This window comes from Pan paniscus, chromosome 2, assembly GCF_029289425.2.
Source record: "Pan paniscus chromosome 2, NHGRI_mPanPan1-v2.0_pri, whole genome shotgun sequence".
In the NCBI taxonomy this organism is placed as follows: Eukaryota; Metazoa; Chordata; class Mammalia; order Primates; family Hominidae; genus Pan; species Pan paniscus.
The window spans coordinates 175,144,796-175,169,499 of NC_085926.1; the positions used below are offsets into that span (position 1 = coordinate 175,144,796).

Consider the following 24,704-nt stretch of genomic DNA (forward strand, 5'->3'; position numbering starts at 1 on the left):
CTTGTCAATTTATGCAAAAACATCTTCTCAGGTTTTGATTGAGATTGCTTTAAATCTATAAGTAACTTTGGGGAGAATTAACATCATATCAATATTTAATCTTGCAAGTCATGAACATGGTGTACCTCTCCGTTTATTTAGGATTTCTCTAATCCCCTTTCAGCAATGTTTTATAGTTTTCAGTATATAGGTCTTACAAATACTTTTAGGTTTTCTTTCTTTTTTTTTTTTTGAGACGGAGTCTCGCTCTGTTGCCCAAGCTGGAGTGCAGGGGCACAATCTCGGCTCACTGCAAGCTCCACCTCCCAGGTTCACGTCATTCTCCTGCCTCAGTCTCCCGAGTAGCTGGGACTACAGGCACCCGCCACCACACCTGGCTAATTTTTTGTATTTTTGGTAGAGATGGGGTTTCACCGTGTTAGCCAGGATGGTCTCGATCTCCTGACCTCGTGATCCACCCGCCTCGGCCTCCCAAAGTGCTGGGATTACAGGCGTGAGCCACCAGGCCCGGCCGACACTTTTAAGTACTTTATGTGTTTTGGTGCCATTTGAATGGTTTTATTTACTTTTTATTTTCCAATTACTTGTTGCTAGTATGTATAAATACATATGAATTTAGTATATCAACCTGTATTTTGCTACTTTGCCAAATTAATTTATGAGTTCTATTAATTAAAAAAAAATTCCTTCAGATTTCCTAAATACCTGATTGTGTCATCTGCAAATAGGCAGTTTTACCTACTCCTTTTCAATCCATATGCTTTTTTATTTTCTTCGCCTTATTTTATTACCAAGCTAGACCCCCCAGTACACTGTTGACTAGAAATTTCAGAATTGTCATCTTAGCCTTCTTTACAAACCTGGAGAGAACAATACATCTTTATCATTAAGTTTAATATGTTACCTGAGGGCTTTTACAAATGTTCTTATCAAATTTATGAAGTTACCTTCTCTTCCCAGTTTACTGAATTATTATTTTGAAATCATGAATAGGTATTGAATTTTGTCAGTTCTTATTTTACATCTATTGATAGGATCATAGTTTTCCTCCTATGTTCTACAACCTGATTTTCAATTTTTAAATATTGTATTCATTGTATAAATGTCACTTGTATTTCTTTGCAATTTTGAAATGTACTTCTTAGCTATAGGTTTTGTGTTTATATTCATGAGGAATATTGTTTTCTTTTTGAGTAATATTTTATCTGGTTTTGGTATCATGGTAATGCTTATAAAATGAGTGGGAGGATTGAATAAGAGTAATGTTTATAAGATGAGATTTGTGTAAGATTAGCATTATTTCTTCCTTAAGTGTTTGATAGAATTCACCAGTAACGTCATTTGGACTCAGAGTTCTGTTTGTGGGAAGGTTTTGTGTTACAAATTTAATTTCTTTAATAGATAAAAGGTGTATTCAGCTTTTTTCTATCTTCCTGTATCGGTTTTGGCAGTTTGTTTTCTTCAAGGAATTTTTCCATTTCCTCTAGGTTGTCAAATTTATAGGCATACTGATTCTCGCAGTATTCTGTTATTATCCTTTAAATGTCTGTAGGATTTGTAGTAATGTCCAATCTTTCATTTCCAATGTCAAAACCTGTCTCCTCTCTTCCCTCTCCTCCCCTCTCTCTCTAGTCCATTCATGAGTTCATTACTTTTTTTGTTTGTTTGTTTGAGATGAGTCTTGCTCTGTCACCCAGGCTGGAGTGCAGTGGTGTGATCTTGGCTCACTGCAACCTCTGCCTCCCGGGTTCAAGCAATTCTCTGCCTCAGCCTCCCGAGTGGCTGGGATCACAGGTGCCCACCACCACGCCCAGCTAATTTTTTTGTATTTTTAGTAGAGACGGGGTTTCACCATCTTGGCCAGGCTGGTCTTGAACTCCTGACCTTGTGATCCACCTGCCTTGGCCTCCCAAAGTGCTGGGATTACAGGTGTGAGCCACCGTGCCCGGCGAGTTCATTACTTTTACTGATTTCTTTAAATTCCAGCTTTTGGTTTTGTGGATTTAAAAAAAATATTTTTCTGTTTTCTAGTTCATTGATATCTGTTCTTATCTTTATTTTTTGAGGCGGAGTTTCCCTCTTGGTGCCCAGGCTGGAGTGCAATGGCGTGATCTCAGCTCACCACAACCTCTGCCTCCCAGGTTCAAGTGATTCTCCTGCCTCAGCCTCCTGAGTAGCTGGGATTACAGGCATGTGCCACCACACCTGGCTAATTTTATATTTTTAGTAGAGACAGGGTTTCTCCATGTTGGTCAGGCTGGTCTTGAACTCCTGACCTCAGGTGATCCGCCTGCCTTGGCCTCCCAAAGTGCTGGGATTACAGGTGTCAGCCACTGCACCTGGCCTCTCTCTTTTTTTTCAGAGGTGGTATCTTGCCCTATCACCCAGGCTTGAGTGCAGTGGCACAATCATAGCTCACTGCCGCTTTGACCTCCTGGGCTTAAGTGTCCTCATGCCTCGGCCTACTGAGTAGCTAGGACTACAGGGATGTGCCACCATGGCTGGCTAATTTTTGCTTTTTTTTTTTTTTAGAGACAGGGTCTTGTATGTTGCCTAGGTTGGTCTCGAACTCCTGGCCTCAAGTAATCCTCCCCCATTAGCCTCCTAAAGTACTGGGATTACAGGCATGAGCTACTGCGCTTGACTTATTTTCTCTCTTTTAAGTTTCATTTCGTCTTCTTTTTTTAGCTTCATAAGGTGGAATATTGGATTATTGTTCTAAAGCCTCACTTTTTAATATACTTAAAGCTGTATATTTCTCCTTTGTCATTCATTTTACTTTATTTTATTTATTTATTTTTGTTTTTTTGTAGAGATGGGGTTACCCAGGCTGGTCTCAAACTCTGGGCCTTAAACGATCCTCCCACTTCAACCTCCCAAAGTTGTGGGATTACAGGCGTGAGCTACCGCACCTGGCTCCTACTCACTGATTTAGCTACATCCTAAACAGTTTTATATACTACGCTTTTATTATAATTCAGTTTAAATACCTCTCAATTTTCCCTTGCAATTTCTTCTTTGACCCCTAAATTATCTGGAAGTATGTTATTTAATTTGCAAATATTTGGGAATATTCCACATATGTTTTTTGTTGTTATTTTATAGTTTAATTCCATTGTGGTCAGAGAACATACTTTGTGTGATTTCATTCCTTTTAACATTTATTGAGATGTGTCTTGTGGCCCAGTATAGGCTCTTTTGTGGTGAACAAACCATAAGCCCTTATAAAGAATGCCTGTTCTACAGTTGTTGGGTATAATGTTCAACTTTGTCACGGTGATTAATTCTGTTGTTCAAGTCTTCTCTGTCTTTACTATATACTTACCCTTTATCATTACTTACTTCCTACTTGTTGCATCACAAGTGAGCTAGAAGTGTTGACACTGACTATAATTGTGGATTTATGAGATGCATACACATTTTATTTTGTTATGTCTTCTTTATGAATATGAATTAACTCTATGTCATTATGAAATTTCCTCCCTCCCTCTCTCCCTTCCTTCCTTTCTTTCTTGACAGAGTTTTGCTCTTGTTGCTCAGGCTGGAGTGCAATGGCATGATCTCAGCTCACTGCAACCTCCGCCGGGTTCAAGCGATTCTCCTGCCTCAGCCTCCCGAGTAGCTGCGATTATAGGCAGCCACCACCACGCCCGGGTACTTTTGTTTTTTTGTATTTAGTAGAGACAGGGTTTCACCACGTTAGTCAGGCTGGTCTCAAACTCCTAACCTCAGATGATCCACTTGCCTCTGCCTTGAAATTTATTTCTTTATCTCTGATAATATTTCTGTCTGAAATTTACTTTGTCTAACATAAACATAACCATTCTCATTTTTGTATGTTTAGTATTTGCATATTTATCACATTCCAATTTTTTACTTTTAATCTCTCTGCTTGATATATTGAAACATTTACGTAAGTAATTGTAATCAATACTTTTTACAAATGTTTATCAATACTTTTTATAAAAGTATTGATAAGATACATTTTATTTAAAAAATACCAACTTCCTTCTTGTTTTCTATTTATACCATTGGTTTTTAATTCCTTTTTTCCTCTTTTTCTAACTCCTTGTGAATTAATTAAGGATATTTTAGTTTTTCATTTAATATTCTCTGCTGGCTTATTGTCTTTTTTTCTTTTGTAAAGTTTGTTTTAATGTTTGCCATATGCATCTTCAACTTCTCACAATCATCCTTTATTCATTTATTTATTTTTTGAGACGGAGTCTCACTCACTTTGCTGCCCAGGCTGGAGCACAGTGGTGTGATCTTGGCTTGCTGCAACCTCCACCTCCTGGTTTCAAGCAATTCTCCTGCCTCAGCCTCCCTAGCAGCTGGGATTATAGGCGTGCACCACTACTTTTGCCTAGGTTTTGTGTTTTTAGTAGAGACGGGGTTTCACCCTGTTGGCCAGGCCGCTCTTGAACTCCTGACCTCCAGTGATTCACCTGCCTCGGACTTTTCTTCTTCTTATGTTCTTCCTTGTATTGTACATAATGGCTTTGTAATGTGTCAACTTGGCTAGGTGGAATTGTTTTCCAGAAATTTCTTCATTTTGTGTTTCTGGTTATGTGGAACATAAGAGATATTTGGAGTGAGGTTTGGAAGGCAGAAGTTAAGCAGCAGCCATACTGCTTTTATTTTCAGGAGGTCATGCAAAGACACCAGGTGTAGTTGCAGTTCATACACGTCACTTATCTGCTGGCTTACCTTCTTGGACTGGGCCAACAGACAGGCATTCAATGCCCTACTTCCTTTACCCCTGGTCCTCTTTTCAGTTTCTCTGACTCTTGGTCAACTATGTGTTTAGGTCCCTGACAAAGGGTGCCACTTTTTTTTTTTTTTTTTGTCATGAACTCTTTTTGCCCAGGCTGGAGTGCAATGGCGCGATCTCGCCTCACCACAACCTCCGCCTCCCAGGTTAAAGCAATTCTCCTGCCTCAGCTTCCCGAGTTGCTGGGATTACAGGTATGTGCCGCCATGCCCGGCTAATTTTGCATTTCTAATAGAGACAGGGTTTCTCCATGTTGGTCAGGCTGGTCTCGAACTCCCGACCTCAAGTGATCCACCCTCCTCAGCCTCCCAAAGTGCCTGGATTACAGTTGTGAGCCACCATGCCTGGTCCGGGTGCCAACTTCTTTTGCAGAAAACTCTTCATTAACTTTGGAGGTGCAGAGTGACTGGTCTAACTTCTAGTTCATCTAGATTGTAATTGTGAGTTCCAATTAGTCTTTACTCCCCACACCCCAGTATTTTTTTTCCAATGGCTTTCCTGCAGACTTCAAGTTCCAGTGCCAGACATAAAGACAACAGCCTTAGAGAATTATTTAGCTAGCTGCCCATAATACTTAAGGTTATTTCCCTAAAATAAAGTGTAAGCTTCAAAATGTGTATTAGTTATCTACTGCTGGATAACAAATTAGATCAAAACTTAGTGGCTGAAAACAATAGACTGTTTTTTTTTTTTTTTAGAGATGGAGTCTTGCTTTGTTGCCCAGGATGGAGTGCATTGGTACAATCACAGCTCACTGCGGCCTTGAACTCCTAGGCTCAAGGGATCCTCACGCTTCAGCTTCCTGAGTAGCTGGGAGTACAGGTGCCTGCCACTCTGCCTGGCTAATTTTAACAATTTTTTGTAGAGATGGGGTCTTGCCACCTTTCCCAGTCTGGTCTCAAACTCCTGGGCTTAAGCAATCCTCCTGCCTCAGCCTCCCAAACTGCTGGGATTACAGGCCTGAGCCACTGTGCCCAGCCACAATAGACATTTTTTTAAAAATCACAGTTTCTATGGGGTTGGGAAATTGCAAGTGGCTTAACTGAGCATTTGCACCTTGGGGCCTATCATGAGATTTCAGTCAAGATTGCAGTCATTGGCCGGGCGTGGCGGCTCACGCCTGTAATCCCAACACTTTGGGAGGCCGAGGCAGGTGGATCACGAGGTCAGGAGATCGAGACCATCCTGGCCATCATGGTGAAACCCCGTCTCTACTAAAAATACAAAAAATGAGCCGGTTGTGGTGGCGGGCGCCTGTAGTCCCAGCTACTCAAGAGGCTGAGGCAGGAGAATGGCGTGAACCCGGGAGGCGGAGCTTGCAGTGAGCTGAGATCGCGCCTCTGCACTCCAGCCTGGGCCACAGAGCGAGACTCCTTTGTTTCAAAAAAAAAAAAAAAAAAAAAGATTGTAGTCATCTGAAGGCTTTATTGCGGCTGGAAAAATTGCTTCTGAGTTGCTCAACTCACATGGCTGGCAAAATGGGGCCCATTATTGGTGAAAGGACTTAGTTCTTCTCCACAGGGATTACTCTACATAGCTAACTGAGTGTCCTCATGATATGGTGACAGCCTTCACCTTTAACAAGTATTTCAAAGAGAAATCTAGAAACCATAGTGGTTTTTGCTTGTTGTTTATTTGTTTGTTTTTTGAGACAGGGTCTCTCTCTTGCACTCCACTTCAGGCTGGAGTGCAGTGGTGTGATCATAGTTCACTGTAGTCTCGATCTCCCTGGCTCAAGTGATCCTCTCACCTCAGCCTCCAGAGTAGTTGGGACTACAGCTGTGTGCCACCATACCCAGCTAATTTTTAAAATCTTTGTTTTTAGTGAGATGAGGTATTGCTATGTTGCCCATGCTGGTCTCGAACTCCTGAGCTTCTGCCTTGGCCTCCCAAAGTACTAGGATTACAAGTGTGAACCACAGCACCTGGCCTAGTATCTCAAAGTTTTATCCTAGAGATGAGTGCCTGATTTATCTGCTCTCCTTTTTCCTTCTCTTCCTTTCCTCACTGTGGAGGTCTGGAGTCACTTCAGTCCCCTTCTTTCTCTAGCTCAACACTCATTACACTTAGACTCCAGGCAGCTTGTTCACTTTGGGCACTGAGGGAGAAAGCAGCAGTAGCTGCCCTTTACTAATTGTAGTAGGAAAAACTCTGACTCACATGGCTTATCGAAAACTCACAATTTAATGAATTACTCTGACAATTATGTTAAAGCTCCTCTACTTTTCATTTTTGTTGCCTCTGAGCTTAGAGCATACCTGGAATGGTTCTTTCTTGGGCAGGATGGAGTCTTGCTCTGTCGCCCAGGCCGGAGTGCAGTGGTGTGATCCCGGCTCACTGCAACCTCCACCTCCCAGGTTCAAGTGATTCTTCTGCCTCAGCCTCCTGAGTAGCTGGGACTACAGGCGCACACCACCATGCCCAGCTAATTTTTATACTTTTTTAGTAGAGATGGGGTTTCACCTTGTTGGCCAGGCTGGTCTCAAACTCCTGACCTCAAGTGATCCACCTGCCTTGGACTCCCAAAGTGCTAGGATTACAGGGTTGAGCCACCACACCTGGCCTATGTCTCTTATTTTTACAGTGGAGGTATACTCTTATTTGATTTTCCAGAATTCAATTAGATTATAGGGTAAAAATAAAAAAAAAAGTTTTAAAATATGGCAGATGATTTTGCCTGTCAATCAACTCAGTGAGCTTTGTCCCAGAATGAGCATGTGCCTCTTGTAGTAAAAGCATTCTCCACATTTAGTGTGACAATAATGGCTAAAGATAAAGATTTGTTTCTATAGCATGGCTTCTAAACATAAGCTAAGCATTTCATCAGGTGTTTAATCAAAGAAATGTCAGTCTGTTCCAATGTTGAGGAAAAATCAGTTGTGCTGGATGCTTATGGCATGTGGCCTTATTCCCAAGAACTCTTCAAGGATATTTATTTATTTATTTTTGAGATATAGTCTCACTCTGTTGCCCCGGCTGGAGTGTAGTGGTGCAATCTTGGCTTACCGCCACCTCCACCTCTGGGTTCAAGCGATTCTCCTGCCTTAGCCTCCTAAGTAGCTGGGATTACAGGCATGTGTCACCGCACCTGGCAAATTTTTGTATTTTTAGTAGAGACGGGGTTTCGCCTTGTTGTCCATACTAGTCTCAAACTCCTGACCTCAAGTGATCTGCCCACCTCAGCCTCCCAAAGTGTTGGGATTACAGGCATGAGCCACCACGCCCAGCCTATTCATTTGTTTTTAAAAATAGGTAATTGTGAAGTTTTCATAAAGATGATTGTGTTAGTTGGAAGACAGTGAAGTGTGCCAGGTAAATAACACAAATACCTTGAATGGAAATAGAAAAGATATAAGTTGCTACATCCAGACATCTATGCAGAGCAAAAGGCACAGCAGCAATCTCCCTGTTGGAGGGGACACTCACCTGGCTGCCCTCTCCCACAGAGGTGTCTTGCTGCTGGTGGTACCACCTGTTGATGGATAGAACTCTTTTTTTTTTTTTTTTTGAGATTAAGTCTCGTCCTTGTCCCCCAAGCTAGAGTGCAATGGCGCGATCTCGGCTCACTGCAACCTCCGCCTCCCGGGTTCAAGCGATTCTCCTGCCTCAGCCTGGGACTACAGGTGTCGTGCCACCATGCCCGGCTAATTTTTGTATTTTTAGTAGAGACAGGGTTTCACCATGTTGGCCAGGCTGGTCTCAAACTCCTGACCTCAGGTGATCCCCTCTCCTTGGCCTACCAAAGTGCTGGGATTACAGGCATGAGCCACCGCGCCTGGCCGATAGAAATTTTGAGGGTCCTTAAGAGCTCTTCTTGCCATTCTCTCAGAGGCTTTACTCCTTCTTGATCACTTTCAACTGTCCTGGATCCTTTGGTTACATTTCTAATGGTCACCAGATGCAAACTAACTCGTGACCACCCCAGCACATTCCTGAATGCTTACTCTCCGAAGAGGAGAATTGGAGATCAATTGCCCAGGGTTGTTTTTCCAGGTGTACTAACCCCCTAGCAGCCCCAGCTGGGCCTCCTGAAACTATTCCCAATGTAATACATGCAGAATGTACAACATTTTAAATGTACAAAAGAGTGCAGGGAAAATAAATACCTTAGTGCAAATTATAAACAATTTTTGCTTGTAAAATACAAATTCACTGAAATACTCTTCTGTTTCTGCTGTAGACTGGGTGGGTTTTTTGTTTTGTTTTGTTTTTAGTTATTGGCTATTTCCCTTTAATTTCACATCACTTTGTTTCTTCCTCAAATTTCTGGTCAGATGATGGTACATTTTTGTTTTTTTTTAAGCACAATTACCCTTACAAGATTACCCTTTATAAGAGAAATTTTTTTCTTTTCTTTTCTTTTCTTTCTTTCTATCTCTTTCTTTTTCTTTTTCTCTCTCTCTCTTTTTTTTTGAGACAAGGTTTCACTCTATTAATTTGGCTGGAGTGTAATCACGAAATCATGGCTCACTGCAGCCTCGACCTCCCTGGACTCAGGTGATCCTCCCACTTCATCCTCTCCAGTAGCTGGGACTACAGGCACTTGCCACCATGCCTGGCTACTTTTTGTATATTTTGTAGAGACAGGGTTTTGCTATGTGGCCCAGGCTGGTCTTGAACTCCTGGGCTCAAGCAATCCACCTGCCTTGGCCTCCCAAAGTGCTGGGATTACAGATGTGAACCACTGCGCCAGGCCAAGGGAAAATGTAAACTCTTTTTTTTTTTTTTTTTTGGTAGGCTAAAGGGATTTGGGAGAGAAAGAATAGAAAGGTATATGTGTTTGGTCTGACACCTTGATCTAAACTTCATGTGTGTCTTTGGTTTTGCTGTTTTTGGTGTCTGGACTCCTAGTTTTTGGCTGTAGCACAAGGACTTTGGCTTGGGTTTCCCTCTCCATCTCTCCTTGCTTTTACTATTTCTGTTGGAATTCCTGCACTGGCTATCATCTCCGAACCTAATTTCTCTTCTTGGTATCGTGTTTAAAGTTGTTACTGACCTGTCCAATCCCCCAGGACTGGAGAGAGGAGCTGGGCAAGGCCTCTGCATGGCTCGTGGCGGTGGTAGCTGCCTCGAGAGCCGCCACTTGTCCCCCTCTCCCTTGCTCTCATCTGCGGCCACACAGTCTCCTTTCAGTGCCTTGAACTAAAACGTATGCCCGGTTTTGCTTCACAGGCTTTTTACATGCTTTCCTCTATGTCTAGAGCAGCCTCTTTTATACATTCTAACAGTTATTGCTTAGTCATGCTTTCCTCTATGTCTAGAGCAGCCTCTTTCATACATTCTAACACTTAGTTATTGCTTAGCCATTATCAGGTCTCAGTTCTAATACCACATCCGCAAGAAGCTCTTCCCTGACTCCCTACATAATCCAGATCCCAGAGCATGTAGCATGTTTCTCAGGGAACTCATTACAGTTTGTAGTTATATTTATTTACATTATAGTTTAATTAATGCATGTCTTTTCTGAGACTACTAGACTCACAATTATGTCCAAAGGATCATGTCTGTTTTGCTCATTACAATATCAGCTACTAGCACAGTGCCCATATGAATTGCTGAATGAGGAAGTAAAGTGCCAGTAAGTCTTCAATAATGTGGTTTCAATGAAGACATTGGAATGATAAATGAAACTGATCTTTAATTCTTCTTGGATTTCTGACATTAATAGTATTATAGGACGGATGCTTATATTTATAGCATAGAACAATACACATATAGCTATATATATCACAAAATGATTTATATTTACAGCACAGAAATTAGATTATGACAATTTTAATACACACCAACTTATAGATTTCTTAAAGTATAAATTTTGTCCTAGTAATACATATGTATATGTGTGTGTATATATATATATATACATATATATATATATTTTTTTTTCTTGAGATGGAGTCTCACTCTGTCACCAGGCCGGAGTGCAGTGGCACAATCTCGGCTCACTGTAACCTCTGCCTCCCGGGTTCAAGCGATTTTCCTGCCTCAGCCTCCCAAGTAGCTGGGACTACAGGCGCACACCACCACGCCCAGCTAATTTTTGTATTTTTTTTTAATAGAGACGGGGTTTCATCATGTTGGCCAGGATCTCTTGACCTCGTGATCCACCCATCTCAGCCTCCCAAAGTGCTGGGATTACAGGCATGAGCCACCATGCCTGGCCGTGTGTATATATTTTTAAGACACAGTCTCACTTTGTCACCCAGGCTAGAGTGCAGTGGCTCATTGCAGCCTCAACTTCCCAGGCATAAGCAATCCTCTCACCTCAGCCTCCCAAGTAGCTGGGGTCACAGGTGTGTACCACCACCCCCAGCTAATTAAAAAAAGAAAAAAAAATTTTTTTTTTTTTTTTGAGACCGAGTCCTGCTCTGTCACCCAGGCTGGAGTGCAGGGATCTCGGCTCACTGCAAGCTCCACCTCCTGGGTTCACGCCATTCTCCTGCCTCAGCCTCACAGTAGCTGGGACTACAGGCGACCGCCACCACACCTGGCTAATTTTTTTATTTCTTGTATGTTTAGTAGAGACGGGGTTTCACTGTGTTAGCCAGAATGGTCTTGATCTCCTGACCTCATGATCTGCCCGCCTTGGCCTCCCAAAGTGCTGGGATTACAGGCGTGAGCCACTGCACCTGGCCAGAAAATTTTTTTTTTAGAGATGAGGTCTCACTATGTTGCCTAGGCTGGTCTTGAACTCCTGAGCTCAAATGATCCTCCTGTCTCAGCCTTTCAAAGTGCTGGGATTACAGGCATGAGGCACCCTGTCTGGCCTATTATTTTATTTAACAACCTCAACTCATATATGAGTCAGTGAATCCCTTTGTAAAAACATTATGAGATACTTTGTTTCCATTTTGTAGGCTTCATTAACAGCACATAACATCAGTGTAAGTAATGGTTCTTTAGGCAACAAGCATATGGCTACATTAAGTCAACTATTATTTATTTAATAGATTCTATAAATTTAAATTAATCTGAATTTGCTTTATAAATATGTAGAATAGAACATTTCCTCCTGTGTTGTAGGCACAACATAGCAAACATGATCCACCTATATATCAGGTTGGTGCAAAAGTAATTTGCCATTAAAAGTTTTAACAGAGGCAGTGTCCTGCTATGTTGCCCAGGCTGGTCTCAAACTCCTGGCCCCAAGCAATCCTCCCATCTTGGCCTCCCAAAGTGCTGAGATTACAGGTGTGAGCCACTGCACTCAGCCTATATTGTTAAATAATTTTGTAATACTAAAAATCCTAAGTTATGTTGGTTAAGGTTTTTAGTTAAAAACAAGTAAGTCGGCCTGGCGCAGTGGCTCACGCCTGTAATCCCAGCACTTTGGGAGGCCGAGGTGGGTGGATCTTGAGGTCAGGAGATCAAGACCATCCTGGTTAACACGGTGTAACACCGTCTCTACTAAAAATACAAAAAATTAGCTGGGCGAGGTGGCGGGCGCCTGTAGTCCCAGATATTCGGGAGGCTGAGGCAGGAGAATGGCGTGAACCCAGGAGGCAGAGCTTGCAGTGAGCTGAGATCGTGCCACTGCACTCGAGCCTGGGCGACAGAGTGAGACTCCGTCTCAAAAAAAACAAAAAACAAAACAAAAACAAACAAACAAGTAAGTCGGCTGGGCGCGGTGGCTCACACCGTAATCCCAGCACTTTGGGAGGCCGAGGTGGGTGGATAACAAGGTCAGGAGTTCCAGACCAGCCTGACCAACATGGTGAAACCCTGTCTCTACTAAAAATACAAAAATTAGCCAGGCGTGGTGGCAGATGTCTGTAATCCCAACTACTCAGGAGGCTGAGGCAGGAGAATCACTTGAACCCAGGAGGCAGAGGTTGCAGTGAGCCGAGATCACACCACTGCACTCCAGCCTGGGTGACACAGCAAGAGTCCATCTCAAAAAACAAAAACAAAAACAAAAAAAAGTAAGTCTATTCTCATTAATTTAAGAGCAAATGGTAGTAAGTAAATCATATTATTAAGGTGACTGTAAGGCTCATCTGTTTAGTACAGTCCTGGTTTACCCTTGAAATTTTTAATAGCAGGCTGGGTGCAGTGGCTCATGCCTGTAATCCCAGCACTTTGGGAGGCCGAGGCAGGACGATCATTTGAGGTCATGCCAGGTGTGGTGGCATGCACCTGTAATCCTAGCTACCTGGGAGGCTGAGGTGGGACAAACACTTGTGCTCAGGAGTTCGAGGTTACGGTGAGCTGTGATTGTGCCACTGTACTCCAGCCTGGGTGACAGAGCAAGATTCTGTCTCTAAATTAAAAAAAAAATTATTCTATGGCCACACTGTGTGTCAAAGGATATGAAATAAAAATTTTATTAGTGGGCCATTCAGGAAATAGTGAGAAATGTCACTCCTATTTTCACTTCTTAGTGCCTAAGAAGTGCTCACGTGTTTTGGCCATGGAAGAGAAAATACCACATATTGGTGGCTGTTTTATAGCATATACTGTATTCTACAGGATGGCGTCTGAACTTTCTAAGATATTTCCCAATAGGCACCAAAACTAAATCTTCAGTAGGTCACTTCACTGTTTTATGAAGCCAACTGCTTCTGGTTAGAAATCTTAGTGCATCCTAAATGCTTCAACTCATTGTCCTAATCATTTTGCTATTCAGTAAGATCCCTGGTCAGAAGCAATGTTATGTAATTACAGTGACAGTGAGTAAAGCACTTGGTAAGTCTACAGATGGTGTTTCTGGGAGAAGCTTGGTAGACCAGGTAGACAAATGCATATCTAAAATATATTGATTTCAGCAGGGCTTGGTGGCTCACATGATGGAGTTTGGCTCTTGTTGCCCAGGCTGGAGTGCAATGGCACGATCTCGGCTCACCGCAATCTCCACCTCTCCAGTTCAAGCAACTCTCCTGCCTCAGCCTCTCAAGTAGCTGGGATTACAGGCGCAAAACACCACACCCAGCTAATTTTGCATTCTTAGTAGAGATGAGGTTTCTCCATGTTGGTCAGGCTGGTCTCAAACTCCCGACCTCAGGTGAGCCACCTGCCTCAACTTCCCAAAGTACTGTGATTAAAGGTGTGAGCCACCATGCCCGGCCCCTATATGAAGTCTTTTATCCCTCACCCACCTCCCAACCTCTGCATTCTGAGTCTCCAAAGTCCATTACACCACTCTGTATGCCTTTGCATACCTATAGCTTAGCTCCAACTTATAAGTAAGAACATATGGTATTTGGTTTTCCGTTCCTGAGGTAGTTCACTTAGAATAGTGGCCTCCAGCTCCATTCAAATTGTTACAAAATACATTATTATTATTATTTTTTATGGCTGAATAGTATTCCATGGTGTATACATACCACATTTTTTTTTTTATCCGCTCATTGGTCTTGTCCAACCATCTATTGAAAATCTTTTGCACAACGCCAATCTATATGGGTCTTTACATGGGACACAACTATTCTTCAACTGTAGACTTAGGCTGAGAGGTTTTTGCTCCAGTTTTCTTTATCACCAATCCTCCAATCTTATTACTCCCAAGTCCCTAACTATCCAGTGAAATTATTAGCTATTGGCTACAAATTAATGTTGACCTGCAACTCATCTTTCTTTCCAGATAAATGGATTGTGAGATGTACTATTTTAAGTTATGCCCATTGGGAATATTTATTTTTCTACACTGACCATCAGGTCACCCCTGAGTGGGACTGGCATGCTATGGCAGTGCACTTCTGCAAGTGGGGTTATTGAGCTACATTAAAAAGAGACAAAGAAATGCTGCTACATAATGTGGATGTAGAAAAATACTTCTATAGCTGGGTGCGTGGCTCACGCCTGTAATCCCAGCACTTTGGGAGGCCAAGGTGGGTGGATCACGAGGTCAGGAGATCGAGACCATCCTGGCTAATGCGGTGACACCCCATCTCTACTAAAAATACAAAAAATTGGCTGGGCTTGGTGGCATGCGCCTGTAGTCCCAGCTACTCGGGAGGCTGAGGCAAGAGAATCTCTTGAACCTGGGAGGTGGAGGTTACAGTGAGCCGAGATTGCACCACTGCACTCCAGCCTGGGAGACAGAGCAAGATTCTAAAAAAAAAAAAAGAAAAGAAAGAAAGATAAGAAAGAAAAAGAAAAATACTTCTACAACACAGAGGTTCCTATAGGGTGCTTCTTAGTATTGCCATGTGCTATGGAGTCAACAGTAAATTAAACTGGAATGTTTTTCTTCTCAGTCACCTGATCACAGGTATCTCTCTCTCTTGTTATTTTTTTTTTTTTTTGAGATGGAGTTTCACTTTGTCACCCAGGCTGGAGCGCAATGGCACGATCTTGGCTCACTGCAACCTCTGTCTCCCAGGTTCAAGCAATTCTCCTACTTCAGCCTCCCGAGTAGCTGGGATTACAGGTCCCTGCCACCATGCCCAGCTAATTTTTGTATTTTTGGTAGAGACAGGGTTTCATCATGTTGGTCAGGCTGGTCTTGAACTCCTGACCTCAGGTGATCCACCCACCTCGGCCTCCCCAACTACTGGGTTTACAGGCTTAGCAATCTAAATGTTAATTTCATCCTACAAAATACCATCACAGGCCGGGGGCGGTGGCTCATGCCTGTAATCCCAGCACTTTGGGAGGCCGAGGCGGGTGGATCACCTGAGGTCAGGAGTTCAATACCAGCCTGGCCAACATGGCGAAACCCCGTCTCTACTAAAAATACAAAAAATTAGCCGGGCGTGGTGGCAGGTGCCTGTAATCCCAGCTACTTGGGAGGCTCAGGCAGGAGAATTGCTGGAACCTGGGAGGCCGATGCTGCAGTGAGCTGAGATGGTGCCACTGCACTCCAGCCTGGGCAAGACAGAGTGAAACTCCGTCTCAAAAACAAAAAACAAAAACAGAAACAAAAAAACCCATCACAGCAACATCTAGACTAGCATTTGACCACGTATTTTGGAACTGTAGCCTAGCCAATGACATATCACATTAACCATCCCACTGTCTTTTTGTTCTCCTAACAGTTAGAAGCATCCAGCTTAATCTTCCACATGCCTTCTTATTCTTGTCTCTTGTATAACTATGATTATTTGGTCCCTGAAATGCTTGTCTTTGATAGGCTCCTCATTCCACACGGCCAAGTGATCATTTAGGTAACTCTCTCTCCCTTGCTGCCGTGGTCTGGATCCTCGCTGCCTTTTAGCCTGACCACATCACATAAGCATTTCTTGAAAGGTCTGTTGCCCATCACCACATCTGCTATTAACTACTATATTGCTCAAGGCTCTTGTTTTTTTTTTTTTTTTTTTTTTTTTGAGACGGAGTCTCGCTCTGTCGCCCAGGCTGGAGTGCAGTGGCGCGATCTCGGCTCACTGCAAGCTCCGCCTCCCGGGTTCACGCCATTCTCCTGCCTCACCCTCCCCAGTAGCTGGGACTACAGGCGCCCGCCACCACGCCTGGCTAATTTTTTGTATTTTTGGTGGAGATGGGGTTTCACTGTGTTAGCCAGAATGATCTTGATCTCCTGACCTCGTGATCTGCCTGCCTCGGCCTCCCAAGGTGCTGGGATTACACGCGTTAGCCACCGCGCCTCATACTTCTTGTTTTCAAATAACAGAGTTCACCCTGGCTAATTGTAGCTGAAATAAATTTAATAAAAGATGTTAGGTAGTTGAAGTGATCATTGAGAAGGCTGGAGTAAATGGCTAAGTCTCAGTAAGGTCTAGAGCCATACCAAAGCACTACCCTAATGAGAGAGTTGCCACCATTGCTGCCAGTTCCAGACCATGCAGCAGAACTGGCCTGATGAGAAAATTCCTGGGTGCCAGCCCCAAGGGCGGAGATCTGAAAGTGCATTGCTTATGACATGTATATATAGAAGGATGGAATAGCAACAGTGCATCTGTTTTTATTCTAGTTTGAAGGAATTGCCATCCTCAAGTGTTGAACATCTAACTTCGAAACAGTGGTGACAGTGTGTCCGAAATTGGTGGGTTCTTGGTCTCACTGACTTCAAGAATGAAGCCGCGGACCCTCGCGGTGAGTGTTACAGCTCTTAAGGTGGCGTGTTTGGAGTTTGTTCCTTCTGATGTTCGGATGTGTTCGGAGTTTTTTCCTTCTGGTGTTCCCGCCCGGTTTGTGGTCTCTCTGGCTCAGGAGTGAAGCTGCAGACCTTCGCAGTGAGTGTTACAGCTCTTAAGGCGGCGCGTCTGGAGTTGTTCGTTCCTCCCGGTGGGCTTGTGGTCTCGGTGGCTTCAGGAGTGAAGCTGCAGACCTTTATGGTGGGCGTTACAGCTCATAAAAGCAGCGTGGACCCAAAAAGTGAGCAGTAGCAAGATTTATTACAAGGAGCGAAAGAACAAAGCTTCCACAATGTGGAAGGGGACCTGAGCGAGTTGCTACTTCTGGCTCGGGCAGCCTGCTTTTATTCTCTTATCTGGCCCCACCCACGTCCTGCTGATTGGTAGAGCCCAGTGGTCTGTTTTGACAGGGCGCTGATTGGTGCCTTTACAATCCCTGAGCTAGATACAAAGGTTCTCCACGTCCCCATCAGATCAGTTAGATACAGAGTATGGACACAAAGGTTCTCCAAGGCCCCACCAGAGCAGCTAGATACAGTGTCGATTGGTGCATTCACAAACCCTGAGCTAGACACAGGGTGCCGATTGGTGTGTTCACAAACCTTGAGCTAGATACAGAGTACCGATTGGTGCATTCACAATCCCTGAGCAAGACATAAAGGTTCTCCACGTCCCCACCAGACTCAGGAGCCCAGCTGGCTTCACCCAGTGGATCCCGCACCGGGGCTGCAGGTGGAGCTGCCTGCCAGTCCCGGTGCCGTGGGCCCACACTCCTCAGCCCTTGTGTGGTCGATGGGACTGGGTGCTGTGGAGCAGGGGGTGGCGCTCGTCGGGGAGGCTCGGGCAGCACAGGAGCCCATAGAGGGGGTGGGAGGCTCAGGCATGGCGGACTGCAGGTCCCGAGCCCTGCCCCGCGGGAAGGCAGCTAAGGCCCGGTGAGAAATCGAGCACGGTGCCGGTGGGCTGGCGCTGCTGGGGGACCCAGTACACCCTCCGCAGCCGCTGGCCCGGATGCTAAGCCCCTCACTGCCCGGGCCGGCAGGGCCGGCCGGCTGCTCTGAGTGCGGGCCAGCCAAGCCCCCGCCCACCCGGAACTCCAGCTGGCCCGCAAGCGCCGCGCAGCCCCGGTTCCGGCTCGCGCCTCTCCCTCCACACCTCCCTGCAAGCTGAGGGAGCAGGCTCCGGCCTTGGCCAGCCCAGAAAGGGGATCCCACAGTGCAGCGGTGGGCTGAAGTGTTCCTCAAGTGCCGCCAAAGTGGGAGCCCAGGCAGAGGAGGCGCCGAGAGCGAGCGAGGGCTGTGAGGACTGCCGGCACGCTGTCACCTCTCAACAGTGCGGTGCTGATAATGACACTTCCTGATAATTAGGTAAGAATCTGGCCATTGCCACCCTCTTCAGGGCTGTGAATTTAACATAATCATGATAATTTCAAGCAACAAAATGCTCTAGGTTGTTGGGGTAGGAAGGATTTTGAGATGGTCTCTAGGATTCTGCCCCCTGATACACGTGCCCTGTAAAACCCCATTCTCTAGAGTGTGAGTGGGAACAGTGACTATGATGGAATCATCGTTGGTGATTCCACAGACCCCCACGATGAGGTTACTAATTGGTTCACCTTTACTTTATCACAAGGGAGATGGTCCTGGGAGGAACTGGCTTAATCAAATGAGCTCTTTAAAAGAAGGCAGGCCGGGCGTGGTGGCTCATGCCTGTAATCCCAGCACTTTGGGAGGCCAAGGTGGGTGGATCACCCGAGGCCAGGAGTTGGAGACCAGCCTAGCCAACATGGTGAAACCCTGTCTCTACTAAAAATACAAAAATTATCCGGGCGTGGTGGCGTGCACCTGTAATCCCAGCTACTCAGGAGGCTGAGGCAGGAGAATCGCTTTAACCCAGGAGGCAGAGGTTGCAGTGAGCCGAGATCGTGCCACTGCACTCCAGCCTGGGTGACAGTGGGACACTCCGTCTCAGAAAAAAAAAAAGGAAGGTGAAGCATCAGTGAACTCTCCTGCTGGCTTGAAGACAAGCCAACTGCCAGGTTGTTAGTGAAGGCGGGCACATGGCTGGAACCTGCGGGTGATCTCAAGAACTTGAGGGCACACCCTGGCCAACAGCCAGCCAGAAAATGAGGACTGCAGTCCTATATTGCAAGGAACTTAACTTTTACCAACCCAGGAGTTTCTACTGCTTCCTTTGTTAAGTTAAAACCCATTCACCTGAGTGAGCAATACTACCTATATACATGTATCTGAGCACAAGAATTCGTCATTAAAAAAGAATCAAAATAATTTATGTACTTATTGTCCATTTTCAAAGAAAAAAATCAGTGCATGTCTCCTTTTCTATGTCCAAATTAATTTTATTGAAATAAATGGTGAGTGGATGGTAGCATTTAGTGCTTTTCCTTTCTTAGTAACTGAATCTTATTTTTGAATAATTGATCTGATTCGCCAACAGATGATTTAATTTCAGATACTGTTTGAAAATACCTAGTGGCTGTAGAACAGAATGTTTAACCATGCTTTGTAGACCTATCCCAATTTTTAAGGTTCTAGATGTTGAAAACCTTTATAGCCTCTGCTGCTATTTATCTAATCACTTACAATTCAGAAATTTCATTTGGCTGTAAGAGAAGGCAGAAAAACAATTTTATTTATTTATTTTTATTTTTTTATTTTTAATTTTTTATTATACTTTAAGTTCTAGGGTACATGTGCACAATGTACAGGTTTGTTACATATGTATACATGTGCCATGTTGGTGTGCTGCACCCATTAACTCATCATTTACATTAGGTATATCTCCTAATGCTATCCCTCCCCCCTTCCCCCACTCCATTGACAGGCCCCGGTGTGTGATGTTCCCCTTCCTGTGTCCATGTGTTCTCATTGTCCAATTTCCACATATGAGTGAGAACATGCGGTGTTTGGTTTTTTGTCCTTGCGATAGGAAAAACATAATTTTAAAGAAATTAAGACTTTTAGGCCGGACGCGGTGGCTCACGCCTGTAATCCCAGCACTTTGGAAGGCCGAGGTGGGCGGATCACCTGAGGTCAGGAGTTCGAGCCCAGCCTAGCCAACATGGTAAAACCCCATCTCTACTAAAAATACAAAAATTAGCCGGGCATGGTGGCACACGCCTGTAATTCCAGCTACTCGGGAGGCTGAGGCAGGAGAATCGCTTGAACCCAAGGGGCGGAGGTTGCAGTGAGCTGAGATCGCACCATTGCACTCCAGGCTGGGGGACAAGAGTGAGACTTCATCTCAAAAAAAAAAAAAAAAAAAAAATTAAGACATATTTTCTTCCTATTATGTGATGTCTGGAGCTAGGCCTTTCAGGGCTGGCATGGTGGCTCCCAGTCCAGGCTCCTTCTCTGCTTCCCCTCAGCCATCCTTAGTGTATGTTTATTGCCTCATGAGCACAAGCTCCCTGCACCACCTCTGCCATCATGTCCACGCTCAAAGACAGAAGAGAAAGGGCAATGGAAAATATTTGTTAGCTGAGAGTATACTTCTTTTAAAGAGATTTCCTGAAAGTCCCACCCAATGGCATCCACTTATATTTCATTTTATCTGGCATGGGAGATTGCTAAGAAATTTAGTTAACATCTTTGTTTCTTTTTGTTTGTTTGTTTTGTTTTGAGACAGAGTCTCACTCTGTCACCCAGGCTGGAGTGCAATGGTGCGATGTCAGCTCACTGCAACCTCCGTCTCCTGGGTGCAAGTGATTTTCCCGCCTCAGCCTCCGGAGTAGCTGGGGTTACAGGCACCTGCCATCATGCCCTGCTAATTTTTGCATTTTTAGTAGAGGCGGGGTTTCACCATGTTGGCCGGGTTGGTCTTGAACTCCTGACCTCAGGTGATCCACGCGCCTCAGCCCCGCAAAGTGTTGCAATTACAGGCGTGAGCCACAGCACCCACACCCCACCCACATCTTTGTTTTGTTTTGTTTTTAATCACTTTGCTATCCCAAAGTAGAAGAAAGTGAGGATAGAGAAAATTATAAATCTTGGCCACATATAGCATAGACAAAAAACAATATTACTTTAAAAAGAGAAGCTATACAGGCTCTTTAACCTTGAATTGACAAGCAAAACTATTTCAACATTTCAATGGTAGATTTAGCTACCGTAAAACAATATGACAATGCAATACAATCATTTTACTTTGACACTAAAATGTTTTAAAAATCTTTGAAATTATTTAAACAGAGAGTACACATAAATTCCATTAGTAGAGTTCTCTCATAACTAAAATGGTTAAAATCCAATGAACCTTTTTTTCGGTTATTTGTTAACTATAATTTGCATTAAGTACATATTTTGAAAGATAAGTATTTAAAACTCATTTTTCCTAAAACAAAGATTGATATTAGTACTTCAGTTTTTTGTTTTTTTGTTTTGTTTTGTTTTGTTTTGGAAATGGAGTCTCGCTCTGTCACCCAGGCTAGAGTGCAATGGCGCGATCTGGGCTCATTGGAACCTCCGCCTCCTGGGTTCAAGTGATTCTCCTGTCTCAGCCTCCCAAGTAGCTGGAATTATAGGCGCTGGCCACCACGCCCGGCTAATTTTTTGTATTATTATTATTTATTTTATTTTTTGTGATGAAGTTTTGCTCCTGTTGCCCAGGCTGGAGTGGAATGGCGTGATCTTGGCTCACCGCAACCTCTGCATTCTGGGTTCAAGTGATTCTCCTGCCTCAGCCTCCCGAGTAGCTGGGATTACAGGCGGGAGCTACCATGCCCAGCTAATTTTGTATTTTTAGTAGAGACAGGGTTTCTCCATGTTGGTCAGGCAGGTCTTGAACTCCTGACCTCAGGTGATCCACTGGCCTCGGCCTCCCAAAGTGCTGGGATTACAGGCTTGAGCCACCATGCCTGGCCCAGATAGTTTTGCCCACTAAAGAAGCAGGTTAGTTTCAGAGGAGTACAATTTTAGGTGGGAGAAAACTGATGAGTGAACACACTTCATCAACAACTATCATTCAGCACACCATCAACAAAGAATCTCTAGAAGATGGCATTTTTTATGCTAACCAAAATATATTTACTCTACTTACAAGCATGTAAAATATATTTGTGCTTTTGTTTCCTTATCTGTAAAATGAGAAAAATAATTATACCTACCTTAACTCAAACCTCTGAGTTAATATGGGAAAATCATGTAGAATGTTGTATGGTATATAGCAAATGCTCTATGAGTTTACTATTGTTTGTTATTTAAGCAAATCAGAAAGTAGAGTTAATAATATCTGTTCTTTGGATGAAGTTAGCATAGGGTTGTCAAATGGTGATTTATTCTTCCTGGTGAGGGTGAAGAATGATGGCTTGAAATTAAATTCCTGCCTCCCTGTGTTTTTGTTGGGTATGATAAGATTGTTTCACTTTTATTCACTCGAGGACCTTAGGATTATTAGAGAGGATCCAGGGAGGGAGGTACATTCACTGAGTCCATAGCGACTAGCTTTCATGACATGGAGCCTCCATTTCCTCTACGTATTTGTAAAGCTTCTTTTATCCTTGTTGGATATAAGTTTTCTGGCCGTAAGTTTCAAGCCAGCAGATTACCTGATGAACCTATTAAAAAGAAAGAAAGCATTGTTTCCAGAAAATGTTTTGTACTCTTGAGCTCCCAGGCTAAGCTAAGTCAGCTGCTGAGGTAGACGTTGACAGATCACTGGACAGTGTTACCTTAACAGAAGAAAAATTAGTAGCTATTTTAAACAAGAAAACTGCAAAAAGACATGGGCTATAATGTCAGATTTCATAATCTTTAGAAAGGTTGAAGAAAGCACCGTGGTTAGAGCCCTGGGTCCAAGCCCCAGCTCTGCCTCTTAGTGGTTGTGTCTCCTGCAAGGACCCTGGCATCCATGAGGATGGTCACTGTATTTAACTGGATTCCACCTAAGTGTCTGTAGCAGAGTGCCAAAATACATTGGCTTTAAAAAAGTAGATGCTTGGCCAGGTGCGGTGGCTCACGTCTGTAATCCCAGCACTTTGGGAGGCTGAGGCGGGCGGATCACCTGAGGTCAGGAGTTCGAGACCATCCTGGCCAACATGGTGAAACCCCCGTGTCTACTAAAAATACAAAATTAACCTGGTGTGGTGGTCGGCGTCTGTAATCCCAGCTATTTGGGAGGCTGAGGCAGGAGAATCACTTGAACCCGGGAGGCAGAGGTTGCAGTGAGCCAAGATCACGCCATTGCACTCCATCCTGGGCAACAAGAGTGAAACTCCGTCTCAAAAAAAAAAAAAAAAAAAAAAAAAAAGGCCGGGCGCGGTGGCTCATGCCTGTAATCCCAGCACTTTGGGAGGCCGAGGCAGGCGGATCACGAGGTCAGGAGCTCGAGACCATCCTGGCTAACATGGTGAAACCCGGTCTCTACTAACAATACAAAAAAATTAGCTGGGCGTGGTGGCAAATGCCTGTAGTCCCAGCTACTCGGGAGGCTGAGGCAGGAGAATGGCATGAACCTGGGAGGCGGAGCTTGCGGTGAGCCGAGATTGCGCCACTGCACTCCAGCCTGGGTGACAGAGCAAGACTCCGTTTCAAAAAAAAAAAAAAAAAAGTAGATGCTTGTGGGCAGGCGTGGTGGCTCACGCCTGTAATCCCAGCACTTTGGGAGGCCAAAGTGGGTGGATCACGAGGTCAGGAGATCGAGACCATCCTGGCTAACACAGTGAAACCCCGTCTCTACTAAAAATACAAAAATTAGCCGGGCGTGGTGGCGGGCGCCTGTAGTCCCAGCTACTCGGGAGGCTGAGGCAGGAGAATGGCTTGAACCCGGGAGCTGGAAGTTGCAGTGAGCCGAGATCGCTCCACTGCACTCCAGCCTGGGCATCAGAGTGAGACTCCATCTCAAAAAAATAAAAAAAAAATGTAGATGCTTGTTTCTTTCTCCGTAGACGTCCGGAAATAGGTAGTTCATCTCTGTTTTTGTTTTGTTTTGTTTCGTTTTTTGAGATGGAGTCTTGCTCTATCGCCCAGGCTGGAGGGCAGTGGCATGATCTCGGCTCACTGCAGCCTCTGCCTCCCGGGTTCCAGAGTTCTCCTGCTGCCCAGGCTGGAGTGCAGTGGAGCGATCTCGGCTCACTGCAGCTTCCACCTCCCGGGTTCAAGCCATTCTCCTGCCTCAGCCTCCCGAGTAGCTGGGACTACAGGCACCCGCCACCATGCCCTGCTAATTTTGTATTCAGCCTCTCGAGTAGCTGCGACTACAGGCACACGCCACCACACCTGGCTAATTTTTTTGTATTTTTAGTAGAGATGGGATTTCACCATGTTGGCCAGGCTGATCTCGAATTTCTGACCTCAGGTGATCCACCCTCTTTGGTCTCCCAAAGTGCTAGGATTATAGGCATTAGCCACCACGCCTGGCTATCTCTGGGTTTAAGATGCCTACTTTTGTTCTGCCCATCTCAGCCAGCAGGAAGGAAGTAAAGGGTCAGGCATACACAATCTTTGTAAGGGCAAAACTGACAAAAAGGGCACCTATCACCTTCTCACATTTCATGGCTAGAACTTAGTCACATGGCCACCTCTGGCTGCAGGTGTGGCTAGATAAAGCAGTGGTCTTTAGTTAGGAAGCCATGGCCTCAGTGGAAACTCTATGTCTGTGGAAGGGGAGATCAGATATTGAAAGATAACTGGCCATATGCCTTGTCTTGGGAGAACTTGGAGTATTTGGAATATTTCACAGTACTTGGAAGAAGATAACATGAAAATCCAGTAGAAAAAGCACAGGACTAGAGGCCAGGCATGGTGGCTCATGCCTGTAATCCCAGCACTTTGGGAGGCCGAGGCAGGTGGATCACCTGAGGTCAGGAGTTCGAGACCAGCCTGACCCATGTGGTGAAACCCCGTCTCTACTAAAAATACAAAAAATAAGCTGGGCATGGC

At 44.5% G+C, this 24,704-nt stretch overlaps 1 long non-coding RNA gene across 1 annotated transcript in view; it reads left to right on the forward strand.

The window, feature by feature from the left end:
- Positions 1-24,704, forward strand: part of LOC134729911 (uncharacterized) — a 76,383-nt gene that overhangs the window by 6,767 nt on the left and 44,912 nt on the right. Inside the window, exon 2 of the long non-coding RNA XR_010111471.1 lies at positions 16,644-18,173. This is a non-coding gene — a long non-coding RNA (uncharacterized LOC134729911). The remainder of the gene's footprint in view (positions 1-16,643; positions 18,174-24,704) is intronic.